This window comes from Petaurus breviceps, unplaced genomic scaffold (genome assembly GCF_028583685.1).
Source record: "Petaurus breviceps papuanus isolate PSGF00001 unplaced genomic scaffold, PetGlider_PUasm1.0 81, whole genome shotgun sequence".
Classification (NCBI taxonomy): Eukaryota; Metazoa; Chordata; class Mammalia; order Diprotodontia; family Petauridae; genus Petaurus; species Petaurus breviceps.
Window position 1 is genome coordinate 9,145,818 of NW_027186546.1, and position 27,709 is coordinate 9,173,526.

Below are 27,709 nucleotides of genomic sequence, written 5' to 3' on the forward strand. Positions count from 1 at the left end.
CAGAAAATGTAACAACCTTATTGACCCACTGGCCAATCAAAAAGTATCTACTGAAAAACAAGCCTCCCTCCCCAGGCTTCTGCTGCACTTTAGCCTAGGGGCAGGGAAGATCTTCCAAATTTGCATTCCCATTACACCCACAAAAAGAACTGAAAACATTTTTCCAAAATAAAAATTAGAAATGGAGGGAGGGAGAGAGAGAGAGAGATTTTGAGATTTTCTTCAAAAGTAGTTTTACTATTTGATGACCACTTGTGATAGATTTAGCTCTTCTCAGCAATACAGTAATCTAAGACAGTTCCAAAAGACTCAAGATAAAATATGCTATCCACATACAGAGAAAAAACTATAGAGTCTGAATGCAGATTGAAGCATACTATTTTTTTTTTCCTTGTGGATTTTTCCTTTTGTTCTGATTCTTCTTTTACAACATGACTAATGTAGGAATTTGTTTAATTTGATTGTGCATACATTGTCTATATCAGATTGCATGATGTCTTGGGAAAGGGGGAGGAGAAAGGGAGAAAAAATTTGGAATGCAAAATCTTATAAAAGTGAATGTAGAAAAAACTAAAAAAAATTTTTTTAAAAACAAGAGTACTGTTTTAAAATTTTATAATCTGCCTTTAATAAGTGTTTGTCAAAGGAAAGCTAATCCATAATGCTCAAAGAATATCAGTTCTGAATTCTCAGCCTCTGTATGGTGGGTGTGTGGGTTGCTCATAAAAAAATGACTTAACAACATTCATTTATATAAGCTTTTTGTAGTTTTTACATTTGTCATGAGTATGTTATCATTTTTTAATGGCTTTTCACCCTTAGTGGTTTATAAGTAAATCATTGTGAAGAAGCTTTGAACTCTGTGTATAGTAGCCAGTTAGTTAGTAGCCAGTTGTTCAGACTTTTATAATTTAAATTACTGACTTCATATTATTTGCACACAATGACCAAATAATAAGGATCATTAAACTCCCATATGGGAATTCCCAAATTTTGTTTGCTTCTAACTTTGGTTCTCTGTGTGTTGCTAGGGAAGGGAGAATTGACTCTTCACTGACTTGTGAAGCTGTAAGTTTGCATTATAGGACAAACAGCTCAGGACCCATTCTATTTATTTCACTATTTTGTGGTGTGGAAAACAGGTAAAGCAGTTTTGCTGCAAGAGCCTCCTGTACATTTTTGTGAATAAACACCAGTGTTTGTAGCAGTCTAGGACACCATGACAAAATCCTTAAAAAAATGTGATGAGGGGGTGATAGGTGTTACAGGGGCTCTGATCAATGACCAGATTCCCTGCTGTGCAGTCTGGAAGGAATTCACAAGGTCCAAACAATCTTTTAAGTCAGGGTTGTAAAAATTTATTGTTACGCTATACGGTGGGCAGGAGGTCTTAGGGAACCTGCAAACTTAAAGAAGTCATAGATATAGTTTATAAAGAGTTACAACAGTAAATCAGATGTCAATTATGCTAACTACGTGAGTAAGGGTGGGATTAGGGAGGAGTTAAGGAGTGGTCAGTGCTTAAAGGGACATGCACTTTTAATATCAACTGCGCAGGCGTATTGCCCATAATTCACTGGGAAATAGCCCAAGGGGGGCTACCTGTAGGTGTGGTTTTAGGCTTGAAAAGTCACTGTCAGCTAGCGGTCAGGGCTGACTGATTAATGCCTAGTCTGCCACCCATCAGTGTCATATTTGACAAGATGGATGTTGGGAACCAAGGCTAATAGGGATTCAGTATGTATATGATTGGCTAAGGAGTATGGCTAAGGAGTTAACTTACAGATAGTGCACTGAAGGATTCATAGGTGCAGCTGGCCACTATACTAGGGGGAGACAAACAGTTCATGAATTGTTGCTAGGCAGAGTGCTGGCAGGTGGAAGGGGCAGAGTTAATGCTCTGAGGCTGGGGCTGAAGTGAGGGAGGGGATGTGATTTTACAAACTGGTTTTACAAATTGATTTTACAAACTGATGTTACAAACATAGACACCCCAAGCACCCTGTCATAAGTAGCGTGGAGTAATTGTGGGACGCAGCTATGGGTAGTTTTCTTACTCTGTGAGACATTGCTCATTTGCCAGAAAGCTGTGGAGAAAAACTTACTATGAATTTAAGTAGGAGAGACAAATTGATTCTTTGAGGAGAAAAATGTAGAGGCCAATATCTTTTTGGGAAAATATAAACAAAGGATACGTGGTTGTTCACATGAGCACGAATAAGAAGCTAAATTGCTTTCTAGGACTTTAGGAAATAATTAGGATTATTACTTTGCATACTATGTGTAAAATGTTGCAAATTAGAGGAAATTAGTAGAAAACAATTTTAGTTGCATTTGTAATGCCATACATACTTAGTTGTCATAAACAAAAATAATGTAGAAATTCAGAATTAGAATAATCTTGGAAACCTACCAGATTATAAACTTCTTCTCAGAGTATAAACTCCTAGGGAGGGACCATATTGTTTTCAAACCTTACTGCCTCTAAGAATAATAATAACAACTTTATATAGAACTATATGCCAGACACTGTACTGAATGCTTTACAATTATCTCATTTGATTCGCACAACCTTGGGAGGTTCTATTATTAGCTCCATTTTACAAAAGAAGAAACTGATGCAAACAGGTTAAGTGACTTGACCAGAGTCAAATGGCTAGGAAGTATCTAAGGCCCAATTTGAACTCAGGCATTCTGACTCCAGACTGGACGCTTTGTGCGCTACATGGTGCCACTTAACTGCCCCAGCAGGTTGCCTTGCACATGGCATATACTTTAATCAATAGAAATAGGAACTAGACTAGATTTTGTTAATATACAGAAGTCCCAAGTGATGAACTTTCTTCTGCCAGTGCAAGCTGGCACATCCTCTATTATTTATGGTCTTTAAAGAGTGTCTGAGAGCTCTGAGAAATTAAATAATCTGTCCACAGTTACACAATTAGTGTGTGACAGAGGCAGACTTTGATAAATGCTGAAATAAAATCAGAAGAAAAGGAGAGATGAACCTACCTCTGAAAGTCTGTCCCAGTTCAGATCACATAGCACTAGTTTAGTTGCTTGAAAATTTCAGGTTTTAAGCTACCATTTAAATACATGCAACCAAGTGACCAGCCTTATCTTGGAAATGGAAAATTAATTAAGAAGCCAATTTGTTTTCAACAAATTAATCTGATCGTCCATGTGTTTTGTCTTGTAAACAGTCAGCAGTTTCTTTATGGTCTATTAGATAGGAATTGTTTAGAATTCTTTCATATAGATTGTAGTGGCCAAGAAGTACCTGAGCTGAGACAGCAAGAGGACCAATGAGAAGGATAATTAGATTGTAGCAGGAGTGATCAGGAAAATTTCTACTTAATTCCACAGCTCCTCAATGCATTTAGATAGCATTGCTGGATGTGGATCTTTGTCAGAAAGTAGGGTCCCATGGAGATGTATATTAGCACTAGCCCTTAAGAGACATGGAACTTTCTGGGATTACATAGGGAATTTCTGATATGTTCCTGGTGACTGACACGCAACACCAAAGAAGGTTGGTAACTAAGAGTCAAAAGAACCTCTGGTCTTTAAAAAAATAGTCTGTGGAAATAATTTCTTCTCTCTTTTTTGTTTCAGTTTTTTTTTTTTTTTTTAGTAATTCATTAATTTTTAGTTTGGCCTCACACTGGTTGCTTGGACCCCTACAGTCTGCAGGCCAGGAGCTGAAGCTGCCACGTGGCTACAGCTGCACAGCCACTGTACCTCAGCCGTTTCTCGTCCCAGGGGGGCAAAGGCCAGACCGCACTCCAGAACTACTGGATCCCAAATTCCACACTGCACTGACCTCTCACTTTGTCCTTAGCATCTATGGGTTGATAATTCTGGAAACTGCTACAGCCGCTGGTGATCTGAAGTCCCTTCAGCCGATGGCTGGTCAGGCCCTCCCTGAGGCTAAAACCTCTGGCTTGTGCAGGGCTGATGTCTGCTCCAAGAGCACTTTGCTGGCCGCTTCTTGCTGGCCTATCCTCAGCAGGAGGTTAGCTTCTCTATGTTATTTTGTGGGTTATGTCTCCAATAATTTTTAAATGATCTCTCCTGGCTCTATTTTCCAGGTCAGTGGTTTTTCTCGTGAGATTTCACATTGTTTTGTATTTTTTCAGTCTTTGGATTCTGATATAATTTCTTAATTTCTCATAAAGTCATCATCAGATTTAATTTGCTCCATTCTAATTTTGAAGGAATTAGTTTCTTCAGTGAGCTTTTGGACCTCCTTTTCCATTTGGCCAATTCTGTGGGGTTTTTTTTTTGGTTTTGTTTTTGCGTTTTGGAGGGGGAAGGCAGGCAATTGGGGTTAAGTGACTTGTCCAAGGTCACACAGCTATTAAGGGTTAAGTGCCTGAGACCAGATTTGAATTTGGGTCCTCCTGATTCCAGGGCTGGTGCTCTATTCACTGCACCACTTAGCTGCCCCTCAATTCCACTTTTTAAGGCATTCTTTTCCTTATTGGCTTTTTGAACCTCTTTTTTTAAGTCTATTTTTTAAGGTGTCATTTTTTTCAGTATATTTTTGGATCTCCTTTAGCAGGCTGTTGACTTGTTTTTCATGATTTTCTTGCATCATTCTCATTTCTCTTCCCAATTTTTACTGTACTTTTCTTACTCAATTTTCAAAATCCTTTTTGAGCACTTCCATGGCCCTGCAACCAATTCTTATTTTTCTTGGAGGTTTTGATGTGGGAGCTTTGACTTTGTTGTCTACTTCTGGTTGTGTGTTTTGATCTTCTTTGTCACCAAAGTAAGATTCTATAGTCTGACTCTTTTTACGCTATTCGTTCATCTTCCCAGACAAATATTTTGACTTTCTAACTCTTTGTCAAGGCAGGACTTTGCTTCCAGTGGGGGTGAGTGTACTACCCCAGGCTTCAGAAGTTTTGTTAATAGCCACTTGATCCCCTACAGTCTATGGGCCTATAGCTCTGGAAGCAACCACCACCACTGCTGCTGCTGCCATTGTTGACATAACTACCTCCATTGTCCTGGGGTCGGACCGCACTTATCTTTTACCCAGGTCCCACAGAGCTCCCCCACTTATCTTCCACACTGTCCTCACTGTTTGTGGGCTGAGAAGTCTGAGAACTACCACAGCTGCCAGTATGATTCAGTCCCCTGTGGCCTGCTCCAATCTCGTCCCTGCCAGCGCAGCCTACGCTGGATTGCACTCCACTACCAGCCAAGTGCAATATATTCTTTCTGTCAGCTTTCCAGCCTGTCTTGGGCTGTAGATGTGTTTTACTCTATCATTTTGTGGGTTCTGCTGGTCTAGAGTTTGTTTAGAGTCATTTTTGGAGGGTATTTTGGAGGTATTTGGAGGGGTTTGGGTCATGCAAGTCCCTTCTTTTACTCTGCCACCTTGGCTCTGCCCCCCTTTATCCCTTATCATAAACTTTCTTCCCCTTGAATTTCCAGCAAAGGATGGAGGGGAAAGAATTTCTTCTCCAGTCCCTACCAGCAATATTGACTTGTAGCAGAAGCACATGGCAATTGACATGGCAACATATGTCTGCCAAAACAAGCTGGAGACTAAACTTCAAGTCCTTGGCTACTTTTGATTTTCTTTTCTGAACAAAAGTCAGCAACTAGTTATCCTAAGAAATGGACTTTTATACCCTTGTGGGTTACCTAATGTGTAATTCAGAATTCCATAACCCCTAGTTCCAGAGTTGGACACTGGCTTCCCAGAGAAAGGTTTTTTTTAACAAAGAACTTTTTAGAGAAGAAGACCACCAAGAGGAGGGTCTGGTAATTGAAAAAATAAAGCCATACCGTGGCAGAGGAGAGTTGGACCTTTCAAGTTGTTCAGGCACAGGAGGGCTGAGGTGAATATGAAATATTTGGTCAGCAGGCCCACGTAGTTGTCCTTAGCTTTCAGGAGATTTATGAATATGATGGATTTTCAAGTGTTAGATGTTTTCTCTATTTGTCTGCATGTTCTTTTGAATCCTTTACATCTTATACAGTTGCTATGGTGTAATAAACAAAAAGGTTTTCTTTCACCTGATACTCATTTTATACTTTTGTGGGAGAGCACCCTGTTTTATGCTTTTGCAATAAACCCAGATATGAGATATAAGCTTTACTTCAGTGATTTCCTTGGGTGGACACAGAGTCAGAAAAAGAAAACTGCCCTTGGGATCAGGCTCCCAGGAACCTGGGTCCATATGAGTCTAAGGTCTCTTTTTGGGGACTTGCTCAGCTGCAGGTGGCATAATTGATAGGACTAATTAATAATAAAAAATGCTAATTGCTGATCAAGGCAACAGTTATATGAGAAAAGGTAGGTAGGTAGGAAACTTGCCACAAATACTGTAAATATGGTTACAGAGTCACCAGCACAGCAAATTTTTCATTTTATTTTATTTTTTACTTTTTTTGCCTTTATTAATTTATTCAGTTATTTTGAGTTTAAAAGATTCAGTTCCCCAGTTCTTTGAGGTTCACATTTTCTCCCCCTCCTTCCTCTTCTCTCCTCCCCCCCATGGTGGCATACAATCAGGTATAGAATCTGCAGATACTTTCACATTAGACATTGGTTAGGTTATAAAGAAGGATTGTAACGCATGGAATGAACAGTAGGAAAAAGGAAACCAAACCAAACAAGAAAAAGAAAGAGAGCAAATAATTTACTTCAGTCTGTATTCAAACTCTGTTCTTTCTAGTTCTTTCTCTGAATGTAGACATTTCTCTCCATCATGGGTCTTTTGGAGTTTACTTATAGCCCTGCATTTCTGAGAAGAGTCCAGTCTATCAAAGTTGGTCATCACACATACATTGTATCTGTAATTGTGTACAGATTTTTCCTGGTTCTGCTCTTCTCACTCAGCATCAGTTCGTATAAGCCTCTCCAGGGAGATATGAAGTCCATCTGCTTTTCTATGGCACAATAGTATTCAATTGCATTCATATACCATAATTTGTTTAGCCATTCCCCAATTGATGGGCATCCCCTTAATTTCCAATTCTTTGGCACCACAAAAAGAACTGCTATAAATATTTTTGTATATATGGGTTTTTCTCCCTTCTGTGATCCCTTTGGGCATAGTTCCAGATTACTCTCCAGAATGGTTGGATCAGTTCACGACTCCACCAGCAATGTATTAGTGTTCCAGTTTTTCCACATCCTCTCCAACATTTATCATTTTCCTGTTTTGTCATCTTAGCCAGTCTGACTGTTGAGATGTGGTACCTCAGAGTTGTTTTGATTTGCATTTCTCTAATCAATAGTGATTTAGAGCATTTTTTAATATGCTTATTAATCAATCTTTCATTTCTTCCTCTGAGAACTGTGTATTCATATCCTTTGACCATTTATTAATTGGGGAATGACTTGTATTCTTATACATTTGACCCAATTCTCTGTATATTTTAGAGATGAGGCCTTTATCAGAGACATTGCTTGTAAAAATTCTTCCCCAATTTCCCACTTCCCTCTTAATCTTGGTTATATTGGCTTTGTTTCTTCAGGAGCTGTTTCATGTAGTCAAAGTTATCCATTTTGCATTTTATAATGCTCTCTAATTCTTGTTTGGTCATGAAATCTTCCTCTCTCCATAAATCTGACAGGTAAACTATTCCTTGCTTTCCCAGATTTCTTACAGTATCATCATTATTACCTAGATCACGCACACATTTAGACTTAATTTTGGTATATGGTGTTAGATAATGGTCTATGCCCAGTTTCTGCCATACTATATTCCAGTTTTCCCAGCAGTTTTTGTCAAATAGTGAGTTGTTATCCCAAAAACTGGAGTCTTTGGATTTATCAAAAAGTAGATTATTATAGTCATTGACTGCTGAGTCTCATGTACCCAGTGTATTCCATTGATCCACTGCTCTATTCCTCAGCCAGTACCAAGTAGTTTTGATGACTGCTGCTTTATAATACAGATTAAAATCTGGTATAGCTAGGCCACCTTCCCTAGCATTTCTTTTCTTTTCTTTTTTTTTAAGCAATTGGGGTTAAGTAACTTGCTCAAGGTTACACAGCCAGTTATTTTGTGTGGGTGCCAAGTATCTGAGGCCAGAACCAATCCCGGGTCTCCCAACTCCGGGGCCGGCACTCTTACTCATTGTGCCACCTGGCCGCCCCCCCCCTACCATTTCTTTTCATTAATTCCCTTGATATTCTGAAACTTTTGTTCTTCCAAATGAATTTTGTTACTATTTTTTCTAGTTCTATAAAGTAATTTTTTGGTAAATTGATTGGTATGGCACTAAATATATGTTTTAATTTAGGTAAAATTGTCATTTTTATTATATTAGCTCTACCCAGCCATGAGCAATTGATGTTTTTCCAATTAGTTACATCTGACTTTATTTGTGTGAGAAGTGTTTTGTAGTTGTGTTCATATAAGTCCTGCGTTTGTTTTGGCAGGTAGATTCCCAAATATTTTATTATGTTTACAGTAACTTTAAATGGGATTTCTCTTTCTATCTCTTGCTGTTGGATTTCATTAGAAATATACAGGAATGCCGAGAATTTACATGGGTTTATTTTATATCCTGCAACTTTGCAAAATTTATTTATTGTCTCAAGTAGTTTTTTACTCGATACTTTAGGATTCTTGAAGTATATTATCATATCATCCACAAAGAGTGATAACTTGGTCTCTTCTTTGCATAATTTGATTCCTTTGATTTCTTTTCTTCTCTAATTGCTACTGCTAACATTTCTAGTACCTGATTGAATAAGAGGGGTCATAGTGGACATCCTTGTTTTACCCATGATCTTATTTTAAATGCTCCTAGCTTATCTCCATTAAATATAATACTTACTGATGACTTTAAATAGATGCTACTTATTATTTTAAGGAAGGCTCCATTTATTCCTATACTTTCTAGTGTTTTTAATACGAATGGATGTTGTACTTTGTCAAAAGCCTTTTCTGCATCTACTGAGATAATCATGTGGTTTCTGCTAGTTTTATTATTGATATGATCAATTATACTGATGGTTTTCCTGATATTAAACCACTTTTGCATTCCTGGAATAAATCCTGCCTGATCAAAGTGTATTGTTCTTGGTATAAGTTGCTGTAGTCTTTTTGCTAATATTTTATTTAAAATTTTTGAATCTATATTCATGAGGGAAATTGGTCTATAATTTTCTTTTTCCATTTTATCTCTTCCTGATTTAGGTATCAGTACCATGTTTGTGTCATAAAAAGAATTTTGTAGGACTACTTCTTCACTAATTTTCCCAATAGTTTGTAGAGTTTTGGAATCAATTGTTCTTTAACTGTGTAATAGAATTTGCTAATAAATCTGGCCTTGGAGATTTTTCCCTAGGGAGTTCACTGATGGCTTGTTCAATTTCTTTTTCTGGGCTGGGGTTATTTAAGTAATTTACTTCCTCTTCGGTTAATCTGGGCAGCTTATATTTTTTAAATATTCATCCATATCACTAAGATGGTCAAATTTATGTGCATATAATTTGGCAAAATAATTCCTAATTATTGTTTTAATTTCCTCTTCATTGGAGGTAGATTCACCCTTTTCATTTTTGATACTCATAATTTGTTTTCTTCTTTTTTTATCATATTGGCTAAGGGTTTATGAATTTTGTTTTTTTTTTTCCACAAAACCAACTCTTAGTTTTATTTATTAATGCAATAGTTTTCTTAATTTCGATTTTATTAATCTCTCCTTTGGTTTTAATTATTTCTAATTTAGTATTTAATTGTTGATTTTCAATTTGTTCTTTTTCTAGCTTTTTCAATTGCATGCCCAATTCATTGACCTCCCTTTTCTCTAATTTATTCATGTACGCACTTAGGGATATAAAACTTCCCCTAACAGCCCCCTTTGCTGCATCCCACAAATTTTGGTATGTTGTCTTATTATTGTCCTTCTCTTAAATGAATTTACTGATTGTTCCTATTATTTCTTGTTTGACCCAATCATTCTTTAGGATTAAATTGCGTAGTTTCCAATGATTCATTTTCCTTTTTTTTTTTGCTTTTTGGAGGGCAGTTGGTGTTAAGTGACTTGTCCAAGGTCACGCAGCTAGTTTTTGTGTCGTGTCTGAGGCCTGATTTGAACTCAGGTCCTCCTGACTCCAGGGCCAGTGCTCTATTCACTGCACCACCTAGCTGCCCCCAAATTAGTTTTTAGTCTATCTTTCCATGGCCCTTTATTGCATATGATTCTTATTGCATCATGGTCTGAGAATGATGCATTTAATATTTCTGCCTTTCTGTACTGAATTGCAAGGTTTTTATGTCCTAGTACATGGTTGATTTTTGTGTATGTGCCATGTACCACTGAGAAGAAGGTATATTCCTTTTTATCCCCATTCAGTTTTCTCCAGATATCTATCATGTCTAGCCTCTCTAAAGTTCTATTCACCTCCTTAACTTCTTTCTTGTTTATTTTGAGATTGGATTTATCAAGTTCAGAGAGGGGGAGATTAAGGTCCCCCACTAGTATAGTTTGGCTATCTATTTTTGCTGTCTATTTCTTCCTCTAATTCCCTTATCTTCTCCTCTAGGAATCTGGATGCTATACCACTTGGTGCTTATATGTTAAGTAATGATAATTGCTTCATTATCGATGGTGCCTTTTAGCGGGATATAATTTCCTTCCTTTTCTCTTTTAATTAGATCAGTTTTTGCTTTTGCTTTATCTGAGATAAGGATTGCTCCTCCTGATTTTTTTTTTACTTTAGCTGAGGCATGATATATTTTACTCCAGCCTTTTACTTTACCCTGAGTGTATCCTTCTGTTTCAGATGTGTTCATTGTAAACAGCATATTTTAAGATTATGGTTCTTAATCCATTCTGCTGTCTGCCTCCATTTTATGGGAGAGGTCATTCCATTCATGTTCACAGTTATGATTACTATCTGTTTCTTTTCCCTCCCCTGTTTATGCTTATCTTTTTCTTCCCTTCTCCCTTCTCCTCCTTAAGAGTTTTCTTTTTGACCACCACCTCCCTCAGTATTCCCTTCTTATCAGCCCCCCTCTCTTTTCCTTCCCTTCCCCCTTACTTCTTCCCTCCCTTCTAACAACTCCCCCCCTTTCATAGTCTTCCCCCCTCCTACTACCTGTAGGATATTTTTATACTTAATGTAATATGCTATTTCTTCTTCCCACCAAGAGTGACAGGAACAAATCTCATCAAAGCTCCTCTCCCTCCCCTCTTTCCCTCTATTATGATACGTTTTGTGTCTCTTCTCAATAGAGTCCTGTGCTTAACTGGTTGTGTGATTCCCTCCTTGCACCAGAACCAATTAGGGAAAAGCTCATATAATACTCATCTCCCTCCCTTCTTTCCCTCTGCTATATTGTTTTTATGCCTCTGTGTGGAGCATAATTTACCCTTTTCTACTTCATTCTTTCCTCTTCTTTCATCGCAGTCCCTTTGTAACCCTTAATAAGGTTTTGTTTTATTTTTTTATTGTCATTTTGTGTAATTTATAGTCATACCCGCTACTTGTCTATAAACAGTTTGCTCTTATTAAATAACAGGGTGTGTGTGTGTGTGTGTGTGTGTGTGTGATTTCCTTGTTTACCTTTCTATGTCTCTCTTGTGTCTCGTAATTGGAGGTTGAATTTTCCATTGAGCTCTGGCTTTTTCATCAGGAAGGCCTGGAAAACTGTTATATTGTTCAATGACCATCTCCTTGCCTGGAAGAATATGTTTAGTTTCTCTGGGTAGGTGATCCTTGGTTGTAACCCAAGCTCTTTTGCCTTGCAAAAAATTGTATTCCACTTCCCCTGATCTTTCAGTGTAGAGGTTGCCAGATCCCGTACAATCCTCACTGTGGTTCCTCAATATTTGAATTGTTTCTTTCTGGCTGCTTGAAGTATTTTCTCTTTTACCTGGTAGTTCTGGAGTTTGGCCACAACATTTTGAGGACTTTTCAGTTTGGGATCTCTTTTAGGAGGTGATGAGTGGATTCTCTCAATTTCTATTTTTCCCTCTGGTTCTGGTATCTCAGGGTAGTTTTCCTTGATGAGCTCTTGGAATATGTTGTCCAGGCTCATTTTTTCATCGTGATTTTCCAGTAGGTCTATGATCCCCAGATTATCTCTCCTGGATCTATTTTCCAGGTCAGTTATTTTTCCATTGGTGTTTTTTACCTCTTTTTCTAATTTTCCATTCTTGATGTTTTGTTTGACTAATTCTTGGTTGCTCATAGAGTTATTCACTTCAATTTGGTTGATTCTAGTTTTTAGTGAATGATTTTCCTTAGTTTTTGGAGCTCCTTTTCCATATCACATGTTTTTCTTTTTAAGGAATTATTTTCTTCATCGTAATGTTTTTCTAATTTCACAATTTTGATTTTAAAAGAATTATTCATTTTATCTTCTGTTCCTTTTGAGCTCATCTAAGAATGCTTTCAGTGCTTGAGACCAGTTCCCTGTCTCAAGCTTCAACTGTGGGTGTGGAGTCAACACTGTCTCTCTCTAAATTTTGTTCCTCCCTCTCAGGATAGTAGGACTCCAGATTCTTTGTCTTTGCAGTCTGCTTTCTACCCATGTTGAGGCAGGGCCTAGCCATGCCCTTCCTCTAGGGTTCCCAAGCCTTTATTGTTTAAGGTTTTGCCCTGGGGCAATAATTACTATGTTTTCAAGGTCAGAGGGGGGGATTGGAGCAGCCAGGGTTCACTCTGCCATCCTGGTCCTGGGAGGTCTAGATAGGGGCTTTTTACATTTCTGGGTGATCGGCCTGGCAATGTCCTTTGTGGTTGGTAGGTCAACTTGCTGCCATGTTGATCAGGCCTCGTCCGGGCCTCTGTCTGCACACTGCAGCATCTGGGTCTCTGTCTGAGCATCTTGGCACCCGGCGCCTTGGCGTTGGCATCTGGGCCTCTGTCTCGCAGCATATTTTATACAGCCAGGTTTAGCAGTTAACCTTCAAAGCTGCCAGGGGGTAGATTTGGGAAATGAACAGTTAGATTTCTGGGGTATTGCTTTTGATATGGGGATGATGGGCTCTCAGTCAGGAGGAGAATATACCTAACAGATCCTAATACAAAACATTTTTACCTGCAGTATCTTGAATTAGATTAAGAAAGTCTTAACCTGAAAATAGATCGGGGGAAGGGTGGGGGAGTATCTGCCAACTAGATAGCATAAAGAACACAAATAGAAATGATAGCAGAGGAGAGGGCCAGAAATTCACAGGAGATGTTATCTAAGAAGAAAGACAAATGCAGATGCACAAAATAGGATTTACAGGGCCATCTAGACCTTACTTCACATATTAGTGGCTGATTGTTAATGGGAAGCTTACCAGTAGAGGTTCATGAGCTATATTACCAACTTTTAAGTATGACTTTAAATTGGGGAAGTAGTTCAGTGGGCATATAATGTAAAATTCTGTACTTGGGTTTAAATAATCAATTTCAGAAGAATGGAATGAAGAAACTGTAGCTAAACAACAGTTCCTGTGAAGGATACTTGAAGGAGATTGAGAAGTAGTTTTCAGACTCAAAAGAAAGGAGAGGGGATAGTGTCCAAAGTCAAAATGAGTCAATAATGTGGTGTTGGAGCCAAAAAAAGTAACAATGTCTTTCACTACAAAAGTCATGGTTTCTATCTAATACCTATCAGATTAGCAAAGCTGATAAAAATGGGAAATGGCAAATGTCGGAGGCACTACATGAAAATAGGCATATTGATGCATGGTTGGTGAAGCTGAGAATTGGTATGGCCATTCAGGGAAGCAATTTGAATCCAGGACCAAAATTCTGCATACTGTTTGGCCTAGTGATACTACTATAAGTCCCAAAGAGGTTAAAGAAATGTATGTGTTAATTCATTAAGCATTTGTTGAGGCATCTGTTATGTGCCAGGCCCTAAGAGAAATTGTTTTACAGAGGTGAGAAATGAAAGACCCTCATCTCAAGGAGTGTGCAATAAAGTATTCAAGGAGTATACAGTGGAAGCCATTACCTGTATATAAATAAGTACGATACAATGCAGAATGTCATGAAGGCAAAGGGAATGGCAAATCAGATTTTATATTAAATTTGACTCTCAGTAACAAGGGGGTACTTGAGATGAAAATGATAGGAACACTGTGGGGAAATTACAGTTCTAAAGGCTATGAAAAAGGAGAGGAAAGCCAGACAGTCTGATACTCAGCCTGCATTTAGGGAGTATGTGGTTTCAAGGGGTTCAGAGATAGGAGATAAGATCCCATGAACTCAGTTGTTATTTTTTTTTTGCTTTTTGGAGGGGGGAAGGCAGGGCAATTGGGTTAAGTGACTTGCCCAAGGTCACACACCTAGTAAGTGTTAAGTGTCTGGGCCTGGATTTGAACTCAGGTCCTCCTGACTCTGGGGCTGGTGCTCTATTTACTGTGCCACCCAGCCACCCCTTGCACTCAGATTCTATAGAAGTCAACTCAGGAGGGATGAGAAATTTAAGAATTAAGCTTTCAGAACACAAATGCAAACAGTTTTAGAGCTCAGTGGTACAGTGGATAGTGTCAGACTTGATGTCTTCAAATGCTACCTCAGAGCATTACTAGGTGTATCCCTTAACCTCTCTATGTCTCAGATTCCTTATCTATAAAATGAAAATAATAATGGCATTGTTGTGAGGATCAAATGAGTTAATATATTTAAAGGGCTTTGCAAACTTTAAAGCTATGTAAAATGCTAGATATCAAAGAGGAAAAATGGTAGTTGTCTTAATGCATTGATGTTGATGGACATGGAACTCACCAACCAACTTAGACTTTTAAAAAGCAGAATGATACAATGAAAACAGCTTTAGCTTTGGCATCAAAGGACCTGGCTCAAAAGCCTACCTCTGGGGCTTATTTACCTGTGTGAGCTTGGGCCATCATGTAAAATTTCCAGACCTCAATTTTCTTTTGTGTAAAAGGGTTTGGACTAGATTGTCTCTCAGGTCCTTTCCAGATTATGATTCTATTCACAGACGTTAGAACAAGGGCAGACAAGAAAGATGAATACACACACACACACACACACATACATATATATATATATAATACAACCCTATAAAGATAAATTCTGTAGTAGTAGGAGTCAAAATAGGCAGAGATTGGTGAGAGAGTTCAAGACACCAAAAATGGTCCTGTAAGCTATATTCAGGAAAAGAGGAAGATTAAAGAAGGAACAAGATACCTGACAACAGAAAGAAACAACTGTTCAATCTTTACTTTGTTTTTGTTCTGTCTATGCAAGAAAGAGCCACACAAAAAATGGCTAACAGAGTTGGTACCCAAGAAAAATAAGAGACCTGATTTCCCTTGATGAACTCAACTCACCTGGGTAACATAAACTACATTTATGGGTACTAAAAGATTTGATGAATATGATTGCTGGGTCATTGTCAGCAATATTTGGAAAATTTTTTAAAAAGGAGAACTATGTAGGACTGAACAAGTGTAACAGTCCTGATTTTCAAAAAGGACAGAATAGAGTCTGCAAATGTATAAGCCAGTTAACTTGACTTCAATTCCATGGAAAATTCTAGAATGAATCATTAAAGAAATAGTTATTAACATCCAGAAAAGGAAATAGTGATTACTTAGAGCCAGTACAGCTTTATCAAGAAGAGGTCATGCCAGGTTAACCTCATTTCCCTTTTTTTGGACAGGATTACTATACCAGGAGATCGAGAATACTGTCGATATAGTTCACCTGGGTTTAGCAAAGCATTTGATAAAGAATCTCATATTGTTTTGTGGGAAAACTAACATAGGTGTGGATTATATGATAATACAGTTGAATAGATTTAGAAACAGTTGAATGACTAGACTCAAAAGAGTAGGTATTAATGGACCCCTGTTGGCTTGTCAGGAGATCTCTTAGTAGAATGGCCTAGGGATCTGTGCTTGACTTTGTACTGTCATGTTTTTTTTAAATCAGTTATCATATTTGAAGATGACACAAAGCTGGGAGGGATAGCCATCATGCAGGACAACAAAATGAGGATCCAAAAAAGATCTTAACATTGAGATGAATTTAATAAAGTGAAATCTAAGAGGGATAAATGGAAATCTTTATACATGGATTAAAAAAAAATATCTATTGCACAGGAATAGATGAGGGGATATCATCCTCTTGGTTAGATAAGTTAATCAGTTATAAGCCACATATAAGTCATTAGTGTGATATGGCAGCCTGAAACAGCTGTTTCAGCCTTGGGTGGCATTGAGAGGCATAATGCCCATGATCTTTCTGGGTTGTGAGAGGTAATAGCCTCTCTGCACTCTTCCCTGGTCAGACCACATTTAGAGTGTTGTGTTTCCTTCTGGATATCACAGTTTAAGAAGAACATTGATAAACTAGAATAGCTTTACATTCCAAATAACTACCAGGAGGGAGAGCACTAGTAGTTGGGAGGAATCAGGAAGTCCTTTGTGTAAAAAGGGGGATGCTTAAGCTTCATCTTGAATGAAGAGAAATTTTATGAGTTGGAGGTGAAGATATGGAAACAGGCTATGGTATGCATGGATGAGGAACAAAGAGAAGGCTAGTCTGCCTGGATTGTAGGGTGTGATCATTTACAAATGGGAACCAAGACAGTGTAAGTTTCTGAAGGGTAGAGGCTATCTTATTTATGTATTTATATTCCTAGTGCCTAATACAATGCCTCATTCATAACAAATGCTTTTATAGATTGATTAAACTGGGAATGGTTAGTCTGGGCAAGAGAAAACTCAGTGAGAATAGGTTAGCTATCTTCAGGTATTTGAAAGGTTGTCATGTGGAACAGGGAATAGTCTTGTTCTGCTCGGCTGCAGAGGGCAGAATTAATTCCCTGGAAATTATGGTAGACTGATACATAGCTTCTCTATAGGAGATCACCAGAAACCACATAGCTCAAAAGATAAAATTTTTGCCATCCTAATAGAGGTTTTGTCCCTAAAACAGAGAATGACTCATGATTTAAAAAAAAGGGGGGGGGGTGGATTGAGGTATTCAGAACTCAGAGCTTTGAGAATCATCGTCTCTAACACTGGCAAGGGGGAGTGGATGCCCCTCCTGACTTGTAAGGAGGAAACCCTGTAGGCTGATGAATTCTCTAAATGTCCTTGATTCTCTCATCAGGGGCAGCACATTGCCTAAAGATCAGTGTCCTAAGATACAGAGAGATAATAACAGCTTTGACATTTCTCCCTACCACTAAACTACTTATGATAGAGACTAATAGCCCCGCTGGGGTTGGACTAAAGATTCTGGTTATGTTCCTTTCCATGAAACAGATGTGCCTATACTTAACATGAATCTCGGAGCCTAGATTTAATAAACCCGTTTATTTCCAATATTTTCATACTATCACATATGAGTTGCTTAACAGACAGTCAACACACATTAAAAAAAAAAAAAGAGCAATGGGTAGTACTTTCAAGGAAGAAAATTTAGGCTGATCCAGGGAATAACTGAACAATTAAATCTTTCCAGAAACAGAAGGCACTGCTGCCTTAGAGTTGATGGCTTTTAAACTGCACAGACAACTTGTCAGGAAATGTATGGAAATTCCATTTGGGTGTGTCCATTTGACAAGGTCCCTTTGAACTCTGAATCCGGTGATTCTGAATGATCACTTTCAGCTATATAAATCAGTAATAGATTCATGGAGCTCTTGAGTTGGACCTTGAAGGAAGAAAAGGATATTGACAGGCAGAGATGAGAATAGAGTGAATTGGAGGATAATGCAGGCAGGGAAATGGTGAAGAGGGGAAAGCTGCTCATAGTTCAACATGTTCCCTAGGTTTTTGAAGAAAAAAGTTTCAGAGAATTCAGAGAAAGTATAAGATCTCATGGACTAAAATTTTGTAAAAGAATCTATTGGAAGTTCTCAAGAAAGATACAAGACAAAAAGAAAAACAATTGTGATAAGAAAGAACAGGGAGTTGTCTAAGAAGATTCTTGTGAATATGTGTAGAATTCATTAACCAGCTTAGATTTTTTTTAAGTTTACAAAATAAAAGCAAATATGAGTAGCAGGTATAGAGATGTGGTACATCCTGTAAGAAGATTGTTAGGAGTTCTAAAACACATTGATTTGAAGCTGGTAAGGAAATTCAAGGACAACAAAATACGAAGTTTTTAGTCATAGTGTAGAAAACAAAAATATCTAAGGAAGACTAGGGCCACAATTCCCAATTGAAAGGACAATGTTAACAGTTGATAGAATGGAGGTAAGGCAGAGCTGTTTTTATTTTGCTTCTAGTTTCTCTGACAAGGAGAATTTGGATTGTAAAAGACAGCCCCAAAATGGCTAATACGGAGTTGAAACCCAAAATAAGAAGAGAGCTAGCAAGAGAGCACCTAGCTGGTGTTCTCAGTGACTTCTGGCCCTCCGGCTGCCTCTGTTCAGACCATCATCTCTATCCCATCCTCTGATAAGTCAGTTTTTGCCTTATTATCTTGCTGGGACAGAGGCCCATATGCAAGGAAGCCACTTCACTGCCTACTCCACACCATGCTCTCCTTTGTACCACCCCTCCACCCCCCCCATCTCTTTTTTATATTTTGTTTTCTCCCATTAGAATGTAAACTCCTTTAAGGCAGAGATTGTCTTTGCTTGCTTATATTTCTATCCCCAACATTTATTGAAGTGCCTGACACATAGTAAGCATTTAATAACTGCTTTGTCTGTCTGTCTAGCCGTCTATCCATTCATGTCAACAGGCCCAGAAAAACTTCATCCGAGGATACTGAAAGAACTGGAAGGCATGATTTTTGTGTCAGTGATCTTTGAATTATGAGAAAAACCACAGACCTAGAGAAAGACAAATTTCCTTTTTTTTTTTTTTTTAAAGGAGAGTGGAACACTCAAACTCTAAGCTACTGAGCCAGGCTTTGATTCCTAACAAAATCATAGAACATATTTTAACAAAGGTGGTTAACTTGGAAAGAAAGAAAGTAATCACAAAAAACTAGCATGGTTTTATCAAGAGCATGTCATAGTACATTAACTTTATTTCCTTTTTGACAGGATTATTGTACTGTTGAGTCAAGGAAACGCTTTAGATAATTTTGTTTTGATTTTAAATAACAAAACTTTTTACAAACTCTTTTGTGCCATTCCTGTTTAAAAAACTAAAATGTGTGGCTAAATCTAGTACAGATAAGTCAATTCAGAACTGGCTAAATAGTCCAACCCAAAGAGTTTCATTTCATTCATAGCTTGAAAATCCCTAGTAGAATGTCCTAAAAATATGTTCTTGATACTGTGCTATTTAATATTTTTATCAGTGATCTATAGAACATCATAAATGGCACAATTATCAGATTTGTAGATAATATAAAACTAGGAAGAATTTAGTATCATTCAGGATTCAGATACATCTTTACAGGTTAGAAATTTTGACATGAATCTAACAAGATAAATTTAATTGAGATATTAATGTAAAAAGCCCACGGGCAGCTAGGTGGCATAGTGAATAGAGTGCTAGGCTTGGAGTCGTCAAGACCTGAGTTCAGATTTTATCTCAGATCCTTACTTTATGACCCAAGTAAGTCATTTAACCATGTTTGCCTTACTTTCCCCATGGCAAACCCCTCCAGTAGCTTTGCAAAGAAAACCCCAGAAGGGGTCACAAAGAGTCAGATACAACTGAAACAAATGAACAATAATGTAAAGCTTTGATTAAAAAAAAAAAAAGAAATTCACAAATAAAAATATAAGAAGGGAAAGGCAAAGCTAGACAGTAGTCAGTAGTATTGCCAAAGAATTAACCCCAAAATCCTTATCCACTTTTAATTCTGTGAAATATTAGAATGACTTGAAATTTTTGTAGAATTATAGAATGTATTAGAATCTATATGTGAATTACTTACATTATAACTAATTTATTAAAAAATAAGAATTTTATATGCCTTTTTAATGGTAATCAATATATTTTAAATTTTATTTATATATCATTTTATAACTATAACAATGGCATAATTTTTATATTTGTGTACATATTTACATACATATGTGTATCTAAATACATATATATGCACATACACATATGTATTCCTAAAAAATCAGAATGTTTTTCTGCTAATGTGCATTAGTGTAAAGAGTTGACTCACTGGGTTGCCTCCCATACCAATTATGGTACTAAATTGTTGCTTTAGAGCACTGAGAGGTCTCTCAGCCAGGGTCACACAGCCAGTGTCTTTATCTATTATGCCACACCGCCCCTTGCGTATATTTTGTATTTATTCACATGTGTACACATCCCTAGAGAGAATATAAGCTCCTTGAAAGCAGGATTATCTTGTTTTTCTTTGTATTCCCAGCATCTAGCCTAGGGTTTAGCACATAGTAGACATTTAATAAATGTTTGCTTACTTGATTAATTCGGATTAATTCATACAGACTAGGTTAGGGGTGGGGAACCTGCAGCTTCAAGGCCACATGTGGCCTTCTAGATCCTTGGGTGTGGCCTTTTGACTGATTCTGTTTTACAGAACAAATTCTTTTATTAAAGGGATTTATTCTATTAAGTTTGGATTCAGTCAAAGGGCCACACTTGAGGACCTAGAGGCCCACATGTGGCCTCAAGGCCACAGGTTCCCCACCCTGGCTAGGTAATTTGCTGTAAATCACATAGCTGATAGAGCCATACTTGAAATCCAGGTTTTCTGCTCCAAGATCATTGTTTTTTCTACTACAACACACTGCATCTAAGTGTTACCAAGAGAATTATGTACTTTAACAAACAAAGACTCTACCTTCTATATCATAATTCATAGTCCTGGATAGTCTAGAATGTCTTGAGTTATCCCAGGGAAGTTATGATGTTTTTAAAAAGTATATTCAATGACACATTCTTTGGGGAAAAGGAGAAAAGATCTCATTAAACAAACATTAAGATATCACAACTCCCAAATGGTCAAAATTATTTGTCTTAACTATTGCCATGCCCATATTCAGAAATTCATTTGCTGGGTCACTAAGCCTACAGACACAGCTTTTGACCCACTCAACTGTGTGGCTACAATATTTCCAACTTTTAAGTACGAAAATAGGCTTCTTACATTCTCATAGTCACAAAAAGAAACACATGGATGTTTAAGGTACGTTTATTAACTCTGGCGGTGAAAGTATATTGTTGTACTTAGCAGGCCTGAGGTATTAACATCTACATTAGGAAAGGGGGTTTGAAAAAGGAAAGTGCAGAGATCAGAGGGAACTAGAGAACTGGGATCAGGTGAGCAGAACCAATAAAGAAAATAGAGGTGGGAGTGCCTTTTGGGCAAAAATGTTACATTTCTTCCTCCCCTCCCCTCTCCCTAGCATAATACCTATATAAATCTTTAAAACTGAGCCTGTGTTTCCTTATACTATACTTGTCTGTGTACATGTTATATCTTCCTCTCCTTCTTAGAATGTAAGTTCCTTGAAGGTAGAAACCATTTTTCTTTTTTACTTCCTACTGCCTAGCACAATAATTTACACAAAATAGGCTTTAATTAAATGTTTATTAAATTCCATATTAAATTTCAGCCCCATTTTTACATCAGTAGGATGGGATATTGTGTTCTAAGTCCAAGGAAAGTCTAGTTGAGATCATCACACTTGGATAAGAAGCCATTCCTTACTTCCAGGAAAAACAACTGTACAGTGAAAATCTGGGTTCTGAGGGTAAGATACTCTCCCATCCCAGCTGGATGATAGAACTGCTCATTTCTCTCCTTTGCCATAGAACTTTTCATGTGCATGGATAATTGAAAGTTGGTTTTTTATTAGTGTATTCTTTTTCTGTATTACTAAATATATCTTTTGAAAGGCCCTGTAAGCAAAGATTAATGGTAGTAACTAAACAAAACTACTTTTTTGTGTTGTGTATATGGTTTTTATATATAATAAATGTGATTTTAGTGTTATATTTTATAAAGTAATAGTAGATTATTTAATCATAAAAGCATATACTATTTTTTCATTCCAAATCTTGCCATTAACATAACTTTTCTTACTTGAGTAATTGAACGATGCTAAAAATTACCTTATTCTGAAAATCATCAGGGAATTGCTTCAATGTTACTATCATATAGTATCCTTGTAATTAGGAATCCATTTTATATTAAAGAATATTTTTTCTCATTTTAATTAAAGTTTTGCCATGTAAGTAGGTAAACTTTAATTACTTAGTTTTTCAATTCAGTCTATACTTACAAACATGAGGTGTTTCTAGTGTTTATTACTATGATCTATCACTTTATTAAGGAAATATCTGATAATTTCCCTTCTTGTTTAAAAAAGGAAATGGTAAATTAACAAATTATTGTTGAACTCTTAATACAGAGACCCGAAAAAATTAATCAGTGCTGTTCATAGCCACATAATTAAAGCTCTTCTTTCCCACAAATACTTTACCTCTGTGACTTCTTTGGTGGACATCTAGTAATTTTAAAACTTGAGATTTCTTATCATTAGCAGTGTAATTCATGGTGACTTATGCATGACTTTGCATTATGCTTTATGGTGAGTCTACCTTTAACGTAGTCTCACAATGAACATTTAGATGTCTGCTCAATAGTTTTAAATGTCACAATTATATCCACAGTCTAGAAGGTGAATTTAAATTTATTCAGTAAACATTTATACAGATTCTGAGGTAGACAGAAGAATAGATATATAGGAAAAAATATAAATATAAAAGTTCTATGGTACAGAAGAAGATTTTATTACTTGACCTCAAGGAATTTAACAATCCGATTAGAAAGACAAAATATACTTTCATGTAACTATACAGAATTACATGTGCATAATTTATAAACACATACATGATAATATAATATAAACTGGTTGTACAAATAGTGACTTTTAAAAAATAAGTGAATGATACTAATTGTAAGGGTTGTATGGGTTCATAAGATCACAAGTGTAGAGATGGAATTTAGTCAGTCACTCTCTATGTGCCAGGCACTGTGCTAAGTACTAGAGCTACAAAGATAGCCCCAAATAGTCCCTACCTTCAAGGAGCAGATGTTCTAATGATGTCATTTAAATAACTAGGTTGGAACAAGTAAATTGTAACAACTTATAACAAGTTAAATACAGAATAAATATAATGTTATATAATAAGCTATTATATACAGAGTAAATAGAAGGTATATCAGAGCAGAAGGGATCTCAGAGGCAATCTAACTCTTTTATGGTTGAGGTAACTGAGGCCCAGGAAGATCAAGCAGGTTGTAAGTGTCAGAGGTGGCATTTGAGTCCAAGTCCTTTGGCTCTTGAATTGTTCTTCTTTCTACTCAACCTGTCCTCTGTGGGGATACTTCTTGGGGGAGACAGATCTTGAGCTGAGAGTTTAAAAAGATAAAAATGCTGGATTGGCAAAAAATGAGATTAAGAATTATCTTTAGAAAGAAGAGTTAAGTAAGCAATCCATCAAGCAAGCAGCCATTTATTAAGAACACACTGTGCCAGCTGGGTGGCACAGTGTATAGAGAGAGTGCTGGCCCTGGAGTCAGGAAGACCTGAGTTCAAATCTGGCCTTAGTCACTTACTAGCTGTGTGAGCCTAGGCAAGTTACCTAATCCTGTTGGCCTCTCTAAAATGAACTGGAGAAGGAAATGACAAACTGCTCCAGTATCTTTGCCAAGAAAACTCCAAAAAGGGGTCAAAGAATCAGACAGGACTGAAAAAAAACTACATGGCAAACCCTGTGCTATCTACTAGGGATGTAAATGCAAAAATGAAACAGTCCTACTCTCAGGGGGCCATTTATTCTAAAGGCACAGATCCCCAGGCTACCGCCATCTCCCTCCAGACCCTGATGGTTATAGCTCAGGACCCTGGACCCAAGAATCTTGGGAATAACAATGTTTCCAGCCTAAAGCCCTCAGCTTTCATTCTGGGAAGCAGCATCTGGATAGATGTAGCCTGGCAACTGCTCCAACAGGTGCTGCACACACATCTACTGAAGACCCAGACAAGAGAGTTCTTGGCACCGGCAGATTGTTCAGTATCAGAAACTGACAGGACCTTTTCAATGGAAAGGACTTTAAAGAAGATGCATTGACATCTGCTTTGCCCTTGTACCCCAAGGAACATGGGACCTTTCCATCTAACTGGAAGCTGAACTCTTCCACATATGTCATCTCCCCTATTAAGGGGAGTAAGTTCCTTGAGAGCAAGGGCCATCTTACTTTTCTCTTTGTGTTCCTTGGACTTACTTAGCAGAGTGCATTCCACATAGGATGTGTTTAATAAATGTTTTATTCATTTCTATAAGGATATAGAAATAAATACAAATAAACACAAAGTAGTTAAATGCAAGGTGGGAGGAAAGGCACTATTGGAAGAATCTGGGAAAGTGTCATGTAGATAAAGTGCTTTCTTTGCATTTTAAAAGAAGAGAGGAATTCTGAGTGGTGGATGATGATCTGTGCAAAGACATGAAATGCTAGATAGAGTGTTGTGCATGTGAGAAACAGAGAAAAGGCCAGTTTGACTAAATCTCAGAATATGGGAGGGGGAGTAATGTACAAGGAAGCTGCAAAAGTAGGTTGGGGCCAGGTTGTGAAGGGATTTAAAATCTAAACAGAGTAGTTTATATTTTCTCCTAAGGACAATAGGGAGACAGTGATATGGTGAGGTGTGTGCTTAAAGAAAATCCCTTTGGCAGGAGTGTGTAGAATGGACTAGAATGAAGACTTGCTACTAGGACAGTCAGGAGGCTGTTGCAATAATTTAGAGGTGATGGTGGCAGGAGCTAAGGTGATGACTGTAAGTGTAGAGAAGTGTTTGTTGCATGTGAGTGATGTTGTAGAGGTTGATATGGCCAAGATTTGGCAACTGATTGGATATGTGAGGTAAGAGACTGAACAATCAGGATAGCACCAAAGTTATAAAAGAAACTTGTAGTGCCTTCTACAGAAAAAGGGAAGTTTAGGAGAGGGATAGTTTTTTTGGAAGAAAGATAATAATTTCATTTGAATATGTTCAAGTTGAGATGTCTTCAGGATATCCAGTTTGATAAGCTGAATATGCAAATGGTTATGTGAGACTGAACCTTAGGAAAGATATAGATCCGTGAATATTATTCAAGGGACTGATAGTTTAAGTCTTAGGAACTGATAAAATCACCAAGCTAGAATATAGAGCGAAAAGGTTCTAAGATAGAGTTTTGGGAAAAGTATGATATGGATGATGAAGAACCAGTGAGGGAGACTGAGGAAGAGCAGTTAGGAGGTGAACAAGGAGAAAGTAATGTTACAAAAACACAGAGAGAACATCTAGGAGCAGGAGGCAGTCAAGAAGGTAAAATGCAGCAGTGAAGGAAGATTGAGAAGTGACCATCATATTTTGCGATTGGAATATTGGTAACTTAGAAGACAGCAATCTCAGCTCAGTAAAGTGTGAAGCCAGATTGCAAAAGGTAAAGGAGTGAAAGGAAAGAAAGTGAAAGACAACTTTTTCTAGGAGTTTAGCTGAGAAAGAGAGAGATATAGGATGATAGCATTTTTTTAAAAAAATTATCAATTGTGGTGATTATTACAATATATTATGTTCACCTAAAGACAGAAGTGAACTCACTCTCAAATCTTATAGGCAATTATGATTTCCTTAATTTAACAGATTCATTGAGAACTGGAAAAACCTTTGTTATATTCCATTCCTATACAGTGAAAGCAGATGTTAAACAAGATCATCATAATACTGAACATATAGTTTACATGAGGAATAATGATGGGTATTACTTTCTTGACTCAGTCATTGAATTATTGGTGCTGACCTGTCATTTATCATTATTGGTCAGAGTTTCACAGTAACAAAAGGATTTTCTCCACTTAGAAAGGGAGACTTTGCTATTCCATTTGTATTTGGCTAAGGAGATGTGATTTCTGGTTTGGATGTAGGTGGCTTAAATGTAGAACTTTTCAAAGAAGTATCTATTCTTCTGTGTACAGCAGCAGCTCCAGACAAACATTCTAGGTAATCAGAAGGTGGGATGACAGGATTACTTTTTTCTGCTAAATTCACTGTACTGATGCTTCTAACAGGTACAGAGCTGGGAGTTGGCACATTTATTGTTTCTTCTTCATTTTCTTTTAGTGACTTTGTATATGATCATGGAAACCAGTCCCTTGCTTTGGTTTAGTCATGTTCTCCATAGAGCCAACCATCTTTTTCCTCTGGGATGATCAAAGTGATGATGTCTCCCTGTGCAAAACTAAGCAGTGTCATGTTACTTCCAGCAGTTTGTGAGAAGGTTGTTTTTACCTTCTGCCTTTTAATCATGTTTAATCCTGTTGCCACAGAAATAGATCACTGTAAACTGGCTTCTGAATTGTCAGCGGTATTATTTAACCTTTCTGAAGTCTTTGGGATGTTTGCTGGGTATATTAAACATATCAGCCAGAGGACTGGCATGTGCTCTGGCCGAAGAAACTGAGGACATCTTCGGTGAATAGTCAGGGAAAGTATCATAATTTTTCCCAACCATACTGCTTCTTTCTATTGTTGGTGAAGGTTGAGGAGTTCCTGATACTGGGGAGGAACTTGGTGTCTTTATCTCTACTATCATATTCATGATCTTCTCTGGCACTTTGGTGGCATCTCTACAAGTTTCCTGCCATTTGGTAGTTTAGAATTGAGTAATTCTGCAGCCTGTAAATGTTAGTAATTTATGTGATTAGCAAAAGAGCAGTGTTTGTCAACAGAAAGCAGAATTGCCTTTTCTCTCTAAGGAGAGCTTCTTTGCAGGTATCTGCAATAAATTTTTGGATGTTGCCCTGACGAGAGGTGACAGTTTCCTCACACTCAAATTTCTTTGTGTTCATACTTTAGAGCGTTTCTTCCACTTTGACTCTTCCTTCTAATCTTTTTCAACTCCCCCTGTGATTTCTCCAAAGAATCTAATTTCCTTCTGTGTTAGAGTTGCATTCATATATTTGACATCAAGCTCTGTCTTTTTCTCCAGTTTATGTATAATTTCTTTGTGGAATTTTTTGAAGTTTTCATCAAGACTGTCATTGAGTTCCTTGTGTGTATTTGAAATCTCTATAAGGACATGTCCCAACTCTGTGGACATAGGAGAACCAGTAGCTCTTTCTCCAGTCTTTGATACATGCACCATCATAGTTGGCTCTTCCTGCCACTATCACAGCATTAACAGTCTTTTCATAGTTTTTCCCTGGGCTTATTAAGTTCTGTAGCCCAGGCTTGAACTGCTCCACCACATTTTGGCAGGTGTTTCGGTGAGCTTGCTCACTTCCTCCTGAGCCCGAGACATGGTGCTGGTGTCTCTGCAACTCAGCCAGGAGTCTCAGCACCTGCCTCTGAGACAGAAAGGAGGAAGAAGGTTGTGCCGTCCCCAGGTCTGGGGCCACATCGCCTTCCCAGGGAGCTTGAGCTGAGGCAGAGGGTGCGGGGACAACGTGCCTTGGAAAGTGTGAGGGTGCAGGCAAGGAGAAGGAGGACGAGGAGGAGGAAGAGTGAAGCTTGGTCGCCACTGTCCCCAGTCTGCCCCTAAGCACCCCTCCCTCTGGACGCCAGCCCTGGAGAAGGAGATAGTATGATAGCTTGAGGAGATGGTAGGGTCTAATGGAGTGTTTTTAAGGAAGATAGAAACTAGGGGATATTTGAAGGCAATAGGGGATGAACCAGTAGAGGGAAATATCAGATGATTCAAGAGAGAGGACATAATTAAGGTTGCATTCTGTTGGAGTACATAGAAGACGATAGGATTAAGAGTATATAGAAAGGGTTTGGCCTTGGCAAAGAGAAGGGTC

General features: G+C 37.7%; 1 protein-coding gene and 1 pseudogene across 1 annotated transcript in view; one reads left to right on the forward strand and one right to left on the reverse strand.

Annotated features, from left to right (window-relative positions):
• The window catches only part of LOC138176140 (transcription initiation factor TFIID subunit 3-like), a 260,782-nt gene that overhangs the window by 208,610 nt on the left and 24,463 nt on the right, over window positions 1-27,709 (forward strand). The window lies entirely within an intron of this gene.
• Window positions 25,517-27,210, reverse strand: LOC138176083 (BAR/IMD domain-containing adapter protein 2-like 1 pseudogene; annotated as a pseudogene).